The 8,731-nt window shown below is 38.7% G+C and overlaps 1 long non-coding RNA gene across 1 annotated transcript in view; it reads left to right on the forward strand.

The window, feature by feature from the left end:
* Positions 1–1,066: 1,066 nt before the first annotated feature.
* Positions 1,067–8,731, forward strand: part of LOC122802073 — a 31,875-nt gene continuing 24,210 nt past the window's right edge. The window contains exon 1 of the long non-coding RNA XR_006364872.1: positions 1,067–1,169. This is a non-coding gene — a long non-coding RNA (uncharacterized LOC122802073). The remainder of the gene's footprint in view (positions 1,170–8,731) is intronic.

An 8,731-nucleotide genomic window follows, 5' to 3' on the forward strand; every position in this document is an offset into this window, starting at 1 on the left:
AGAATGTACAGTGAAATATAATTCACACCTTCACCATGTACTACTGCTAGAACGTACATTGAAGTATAATTCCCATATTTACTAAGTACAACTGTTAGAACAACATCACACCTTGTGTGAGTCAAACTAGGTGTAGAAACACTGTTTATACCAAATAGAAGTGATAGTATTATATGGTAACACACAACCATGAGAGCTTCTATCATCAGCTTTGTTATTATCATTATTAATATTATTTTATTCTATAGTCAAGTTCTGTTTGTTTGATCACTGAAGCAATTACCCTACCTAGTATGCGCTTTGAATGAATTTAATTTTCTATCTTCTCTCCATTCTTCTGTTCCCTCTGTCTTCACCTGTCCCCTGCTGGCTTCAGTGTCTCCCAGGATTCCCTCTCCATTATCTATTCAGACAGCCCATTCCATATGTCCATAACTTCTCTGTAAAAAAGTCTTTCACAAACCCATAGGGTAGTTGTTCCCTACAATCTGCTGTTTTTCTTGCTCTTGATCACAACACAGTGGTATTATTGTTTAATTCCATCACTCTGGATGTGGCTGAGGAATATATGCCATGCTAAATGTAACAAACAGAGTACCTCACTGACCCTCTTCAAGCGCAACCTAGATGAGTGGATGGGAAACTACAAATCTGTCTCATGGGTTACATCTGTGTCCCTCAATGACAGGGACGACGAGTGCTGACTGAGGTTTCTTTTTGGGGATAAACTCTTGGCTAGGTGTGTAAGGGCCCCGGGGCCATTAGCCTAGTTACCTCCTATGATCCTATGAACAGCAAGTTATGAGGAATGTGCATGCATTACCTGCTACACAATGATATTCATGTAGTCAACCAGTAAACTTCAAATACAAGCAGCATTTCTCTCTAAAGTTGCCTAACATTTAATGAAGATTTAGTAGGCCGAAACATCCACTTCAAAACCTATTCCTTTAAAAAATGTTTTCAAACACACACATCCAGGGCATTGCATTTTAAAAAGCTGTCGTTTTGATTGCTGAAATGCTTATTCAGTTTTGATGACCACAAGGGAACTCCTTTACTACCTTTTTGTACAGCATGTTAAGGAATATGCAATGCTGTGATAACTTCGAATTTTGGTGATTACTTCTACTATTGGTAACAATAAACAATGATGATGAAAACGTCAGGTAAGCCCCACATTTATAGTATTAAACATTATAAATAAAGTACAGTGTTTGTTTAAGCAGTAAAGTTAGATAGCAAGTTTCAAGATTCAGTTATTTATACTACAAACATTGCATGTATAAAGGTTGCAATATGAAACAAGGAAACAGTTTCTTGGGTAAAAAAAAAATACATTTTTTTCCTGATCCTTTGTAAGGGTTATTGGATTAATTGTCAAGAAATATTTGGTATATGAAATGCTAGAGGAAGACTATGAGCAGAAAAGAAAATTTTTCAACAGTTGTATAAAGGCACATTTCTATGTAGCGTTTTATGTAAATGCAGAACAGGCCGTGGTTCATCTGCGATGCTAAGGTTATAAATAAACCACTTACAGGAAATGGAGCTCTGAGTATCAAAGAGAAACAGACCTAGGTGGCTGTTAAAACAGGCAGTTTATTTCTTTTTTTTTAGCATATATAATAATAGAAAGTATCTGCCTCATATCATCAGATTTTTTTATCTATGGATCCTTTTCCAGGTAAAATTGGTGCATATTTTCTACACTCCTTTTCAACAAGATGATGAGTATTACCTGATGCAAAATGTGCTGTGAAGCAGAATAAGTAACTCCATAATGAGTAGTTGATATGAGGTGAACCTTGTCTATATAATTTCTGGCTGGATAGAAATATGTGGTTGCATTGTCGTACTGTTTATGTTTCCTATGCCATGTCTTATGTGTATGAAGAGCAAAAGAATGTAGAATGACCTTTGCAGAAGCCAGAAACAGAACATCTCTTAATTATTGTAAATTACTTTGTATTTAATTACATGAATACCTTGAAAAGAAGGACACATAAAATGAAACTGATATATATGTTCTATATACATATATATATATATATATATATATATATATATATATATATATGCACACACACATATATATATATATATATATATATATATTTGCGTGTGCTTTACTACCAAAATCACAAATAAACATTCTGCAAACATGGGAATGTTGAATGGCAGATGGCCGATTCCTACGTTGCCGAACGTTAAATGATCGATAGTTCATATCAGCGAATGTGCAGTGGCATTTGTTGATATGAACTCGATGTAATGAATAGAGATCGCTCTACATTGCAGATTGGGACATTCATCCCTTTCCTCACTGTTGTGCAGTCTTGGAGTTGGAATATATAGTTAGCAGGGGGGCTTGCAAAAACATAATGTGAAATGTAGGAGTTACACTTACCTGAGCTCCTATACAGACATCACATTTGATATTTGTTAAAAATATTGAATCTTCTGAATTTGTTCATCAGATTCGACATTTTCACCTAATTAATATGTAAGGATTCGACATTACTGTTTGATCAAATTTCGAGATTTTTGATAGTAAACTATATATATATATATATATATATATATATATATATATATATATATATATGTGTGTGTGTGTGTGTGTGTGTGTGTGTGTGTATGTATATAGGTATAGATATAGATAGATATACACATATATAAAATATATAAAATAAATATATTTATATATATATATATATATATATATACGTGTGTGTGTGTGTGTGTGTGTGGGTGTGTGTGTGTGTGTGTGTGTGTGGGTGTGTGTGTGTATGGGTTCACTTCACTCTGTCAAATACATCAAAAACAATCTATTTTGAGATTGTGAAAGAAGGAAGATCGAGTGTCTCTGTGTGGGTAAGGTAGGTGTGGGAAACTTTTGGTTAGGGCAAGGGGCAGTTTAGGGTTGACAAGCATTAGCAAGGTGAGCTTTGAACCTTAAGTTCAGGTTTAACACTCTCATGAAATATTACAGTTATGGGCTAACAGTTCCCAAAATGTATAATCTTCTCTTCATTTACCTTTAAAATAAACTTTAAGCTAGCAACAAGACAACATGGCATTTCAAGAGTTAATGTAAGAAATGCTACACAACAACAGTACAGTTTGAGCTTCTGAAGGGTACATTTGTAAAAAAAAAACGCTATATGTTATAAGAAAACTGCTGTTTATTTCAGTTTAACATGCCATGCATTGAAGATGGATCATCTTTACTAATGCTTGCTAACCATAAAGTGGCTCTTAACCCTCAACCCTATATTTTATTTAGAAAAACACTTTCTGTAACACTACTACAATTCAGACAAAGTGTGCCTGAATTTGGAGGTTTTGGTTTTGGTTAATTGATCACAAAAAAATGTTTGTTTCCATTATGCAATCTTTTTTTTTTGTTTCAGTGTTTTGGGTTTCTTGTGAGTAGACTTTCAAAATGCTGGCATCAAGTACTTGCATTTCAGTGCTTGTGCATTCACTAAAGCAATACATACTCATATATGATTCTGTACAGTAGCATAGATGAGGTGGGGCAAAAGGGGCAGCTGCCCTGGTCAAAAAGTTTTAGAGGGCACAACTGGACAATCCTGAGATCAGAATTATGCAATAATGCATACAGGCTTTTAAATGATGGTATTGGATCTAGGGCCAAGGTTGAAATACAGCACTATTTGTATGGTCTAACTGTAGCAACTATTTGTTACAAATGCAGCAAGCAGTTTGCTACCATTAAAAAGAAAAAAAAAAGTTTATTTTAGTTTCTTTTTTAAGTTAATTCTAAAATGCTGTAGTGCTCAGTGCCTTCCTGTTTAAACTGTAGCACTCTATGCATGTTATAAATGTTAGCATTTGCTTGCTACCCAGTTTGCTACAGTTTAAATCAATTTTTTTACTAAGTCAAGTGCTTTAGTGCTGTCTGCTCCTTGTGAATAAACAGTAGCAACTGCTTATAACAAATGTAGCAAGCAATTTGCTACAGTTTGAGGAAGCAGTAGATCCGGAAGAAGGTACGGGGTGTGGTGCAGAAATGGGACTTGATTGGCACCTGCATTTCAAGAGCAGCAAGTAAGATAGTTGACTTTTTTTCAACCTCAGCTGTGGAAGGAGGGGTAGGGAGTGTGGTTCAGAAACATGTTTTGATTGCCCAAGCATTTCAGGGTAAACAGGAAAGATCATCTTGATCATTTCTATGCATCTCCAGCATAAGTTTTTATCTAGGGTGGTGGTTTTAGAAGGGAGAAATATCATTAGTTTAGTCTTGGTTACATTTAGTGCTAGATGGTTGTCTAGCATCCATTGTTCAGTAGAAGAGAAGGCATCCTGGGTTAATGTTGTTAATGAGGAAGTGGAGGTGGCAGCACAGATTATTGTCGAGTCGTCGGCGTATTAGATGAGGTTGGCATTAGAGATGGCATGATGGAAGTCATTGATGAAAATATTAAATAGGAGGGGACCTAGAATTGAGCCCTGGGGCACACCTATGGGAGTATTTAGGAAAGGGGAAGTAGCTTTTTTCCACTTAACTGCCTGTTGTCTGTTTGATAGGTAACTGGAGAGCCAGTTGATAGTGGAGTGGGATAGATTTAGTTTAGAGGGCTTAGTGAGGAGAAGGTGGTGAGAAATAGTGTCAAAGGCCTTAGAGAGGTCTAGGAGGAGGGTGGATATAATATGACCAGAGTCGAGTGCCTTGTTAACAGTTTCTAGGAAGGAGAGGAGAGTGGTGGTGGTGCTATGACCGGGTCAGAATCCATGCTGGGTGGGGGTGAGAAGGTCATTATTTATAAGATAGGGTAGAAGTTGTAGGTGGATGCATTTTTCAAGGAGTTTAGAAATAGGGGATAAGATAGCGATGGGATGGAAACTGGGGATATCATTGTTGTTGCCCCCTTTATGGAGTGGGATAATAAAAGCCTTTTTCCAGAGCTGGGGAACATGACATTCTGAAAATGATCGATTTATTAGGATGCAGATAGGGAAGGCAATGGCTTCTGTTGCTGTCTTTAGGAAGCAAGATGGTATCTCATCAGGGGCATTAGAATGAGGTTTCAATTTTTATAAGACTTTTTTTATGGCAGAAATGGGGGTAGGGTTCATGGAGAAAGGAGGAGGTTGGGAGCTGCTGGTACCGGAGAAGAGTAGGATATGTGGAGGTAGATGTGGGGAGGCAGGATTATTAGTGAAAGATGAATTTAGTTTGGCTGTGGAGTCAATAAAGAATGAGTTGAACTGAGTGGCTAGATCCAGGCCTGAGGCATTTGGGTTGGGGTAGTGGTTTTCTTTTTTACCTGGGTTATGGAGAGAGGAGATTCCACCCCAGAATTTTTTAGGGTTGTTGTTATGATTGGCTTGGAATCTGGTAAAATAGGCTTTGTGGTCTGAGATAATACGTTTTTTTACTTTGTTGAGAAGTGTTTTGTATTCATTAAGGGTAGTGGTATTCTTGGTTTTATGGTAGTATTTCCAAACTTTGTCGCAGAGCCGCATGTTGGCTAAGGTATTCTTAGTTAACCAAGGGACGGAATTACTTTTTATACATTTTGCTTTCAAGGGGGCAAAGGAGTTTAGCAGGTTTAAAAAGGTTGTGTTGAAGTAACTGACAGCATTTTCTAGGGACAGGGTTTTTAGTAGGTTCCAATTTATTCTTATTAGTGCATCAGAGAATGCATTGGGGTTAAAGTATTTTAGGTCTCGAGTAGAGATGTAGGTGTGGGATAGTAGTATGGAGGAGGGGAGCCGGTGAGTGAAAGTGGTAAATTGGTCACCTAGTGGGTCTGGAAGGGTTCCACTATCAGAGATGTAATGGGGATGAGAAACTAGAATCCAGTCTAGGGTACTACCAGATAGGAAGTCTTTGGAGGGTCTAGTTGTGGAGTTTATAAGTTGAGTGAAGTTATAAAGATTTATATTTAGGGAGTTGGTTGGAGTTTGAATTGTGTCCCAGTTGATGTTTACATCACCCAAGATTATAGATTCATTAGTAATGTTGGTAGAGAGCCAGGAGAGAATGTCTTCAAGGAATGGCACATTGTCTCCAGGAGGGATGTAAAGGGTGACAATGCAGATAAGTTTATGCTTGTTTAGTTGAAGAAGGGCTAGAATTAATTCAGTGTTACCAAATCTGGGAATAGGCTTGGAGTAGGGCATAACTAAGATGGATGAGGAGTAGATGAGAGCAACACCACCCTCTTTTGTATGTGTTCTGTCTTTTCTGATAATATGGTAGTTGGATGGAATCAGTTCTGAGTCTTTTATATGCGGCTTAAGCCAGGTTTCAGAGATGGACAGAATATCTGGTTGATTGTGGACAAGCCAGATGTGGAGGTTAGGGATTTTGTTGTAGATGCTTTGAACATTTATTGCTGTGGAATGGAAGGATCTACCAGCTGAGTGGAGGAGATGAGGTGTGAAGATATAGTTGTGTGAGGGGCCAGGGTTAGAGTGTATGTCCCCAGAAATAAGGATGGAGACAGAATGATGAATGAGGGAGAGGAGGAATTTAAGTAGTTTAGTGTCAAGTTTGTGGTTTGTAAATTCAATATAGATGGGCCTAGTAAAGACTGGGGTAGTGGTTTTAGGGTAGCATATGAGCTTATAGGGGAAGGGCACAGTATTGTTGATGGAGTAGAGGCTAGGGGATATGTGGGTAGGGGAGTGTGTGTGCTGTAAGCAGGATAAGATAGTTGAGTGAAATGGGGGAGAGTGGTTGGTGGATATAGGTTGGGTAAGATAGTGTAGGTAGGATATGGAGATGAGAATTAATGTTAGAGCCAGAGATGTGGCTGGTTTGGTAGGCATGGTATTTATCCTGGATAGATTTGGGAGTGAGTGTGGTTGCGGGTGTATAGAGTCAGGTATGTTGGTAGAGTTTGGATGAGGTGAAGTGGATTGTAAGGGCTGGGTGGGAAGAAGGGAGTGTAGGAGTGGAATGAGTGGGTGGAGTAGATGTAGGGGTTAGATAGGAAGCGGTGGATTTATTGTGGGTGGGATGGGTATGTTGATTGGGTGTGGGAGGATGTGTGAGTGGTTTACTAACTATAAGTGTGGAGGTCCTGGGGCAGGTGGGAAATGGGGGCAGGGTAGGGGAGTGGAGTGAGCCCATAGGGTGCACTGAGTGGGTAGAGCCAAAGGAGATGGAGGAAAGGTAAGAAGCAATCAACCAGTTCTGGTAGAGATGAGTCAAGGGCAAGAGGGGAGCTTTGTTGCACCAAATAGACTCTTAGCACAAAAAACCTGGACAAGGCCAATAATGGGGGAATACAGAATTCAGTTCTCACTTCTCACCATAGCTCTCAACCTCTTAGCACAAAAAAAGTGGACCAAGCCAATAATGAGGGAATACAGCCCCAAAAATAGGGACACATTTCAAATACTGATCTTATAAACTTAGAAAATTGCTAGAATAAAAGGTTTTGTGTTATTCATTTTCTGAAGAATATGAAGTCTAAAATTCAAATTCCTGTCATTATTTAGTGAATTCAGTCCTTCATTGAAATCCAGAAAGCCACGAGCTAAATGTAAATCCCTATGTAACTCACTGGATAGCAAACTGGTTCACAAATAAAACTCAGAAAATTCAGGTGGGTGGATCTACATCCTCCAAAACACCTGCCACTAATGGTCTAATGGTGTACCTCAGGGTTTGGTTCTTAGGCTACTCCTCTTTAGCATCTACTTCTTGGATGTCAAACATAATGTTAAGGGCCAAGTATGCAGATGACTGTAAACTTAGTGCCATCATAAACTCTCCAGAACATACCAATATCCCTCAAGAAGGCATTTCTCAAACAAATATCAGGTGTCAAAGCCATGGCCTTAAACATAACACCAAAAATGTATACTCGTATTCTTCAAGGATGATGTTCCTTGCAGCTGTCACATTAACAGTGCACCCCTAAAAACTGACCCAGTAGTGAGGAGCCTGAGAACCCATGAGGATAATGCACTGTCATTCAATCACCATGCATCCATTGTTGGAAGGAAATCCTTTTTCATTGTGCAGCTTTTAGTAAGGGTGTGGAATCCATGGAGGTGATCATTCCACTGTACTCTACACTCATTAGGCCAATCACTGAATATAATGCCCCATTTTAATGTACCTGTCCAAACACCTGACAGAACTCAAGCAACCAAAATGTTTTCTCACTAAGAAAATCAAGACCTTAAGTCACAAAAGTTATGCCGAAAGTCTCAAAGTTCTGTCTCCCTCTCTCTCTCTCTCTTTGGTATCTTACAAGCTACTGAAGGGCAGTCTCTGTCTCACTTACAGGCCCCTTCTGACCCCATTTTTTCAGCTCAACTGCACATCTGCAAGTCCAGTAGTGGCAGAAACACCTACTCAGGAGATCTCATTCTCTTCTACAAGTTAAATAAAGTATGCTGGAAGGATAGCTACATCTCTCAGAGAATACCACTTCCATGGAATTGTCTTCCTCTCCATGTAAACTAAAGTATGTCTCTTACTCTATTCAAGCATAATCTGCATGAGTGGATGGAAAACTGCAAGTCTGCCCTTAGATTGGTACCCTGGTACCTTATGGACAGGGTTAATGTGTAAATGCCTGGCTGTCCCTGGGATATTCATAATAATAATACAAGGGGCAGGACTTAAAAAGCAAGTACTCTCTCAAGTCAGTGTAAAACGGTTTCATATACTGGCTTGCACATTAGCAGCTGTCCTCTGCCCAGATTTTAAGTAATACTTTTAGAAGAATCAGTAAAA

This window comes from Protopterus annectens, chromosome 5.part0 (genome assembly GCF_019279795.1).
Source record: "Protopterus annectens isolate FY-2018-M chromosome 5.part0, PAN1.0, whole genome shotgun sequence".
In the NCBI taxonomy this organism is placed as follows: domain Eukaryota; kingdom Metazoa; phylum Chordata; order Ceratodontiformes; family Protopteridae; genus Protopterus; species Protopterus annectens.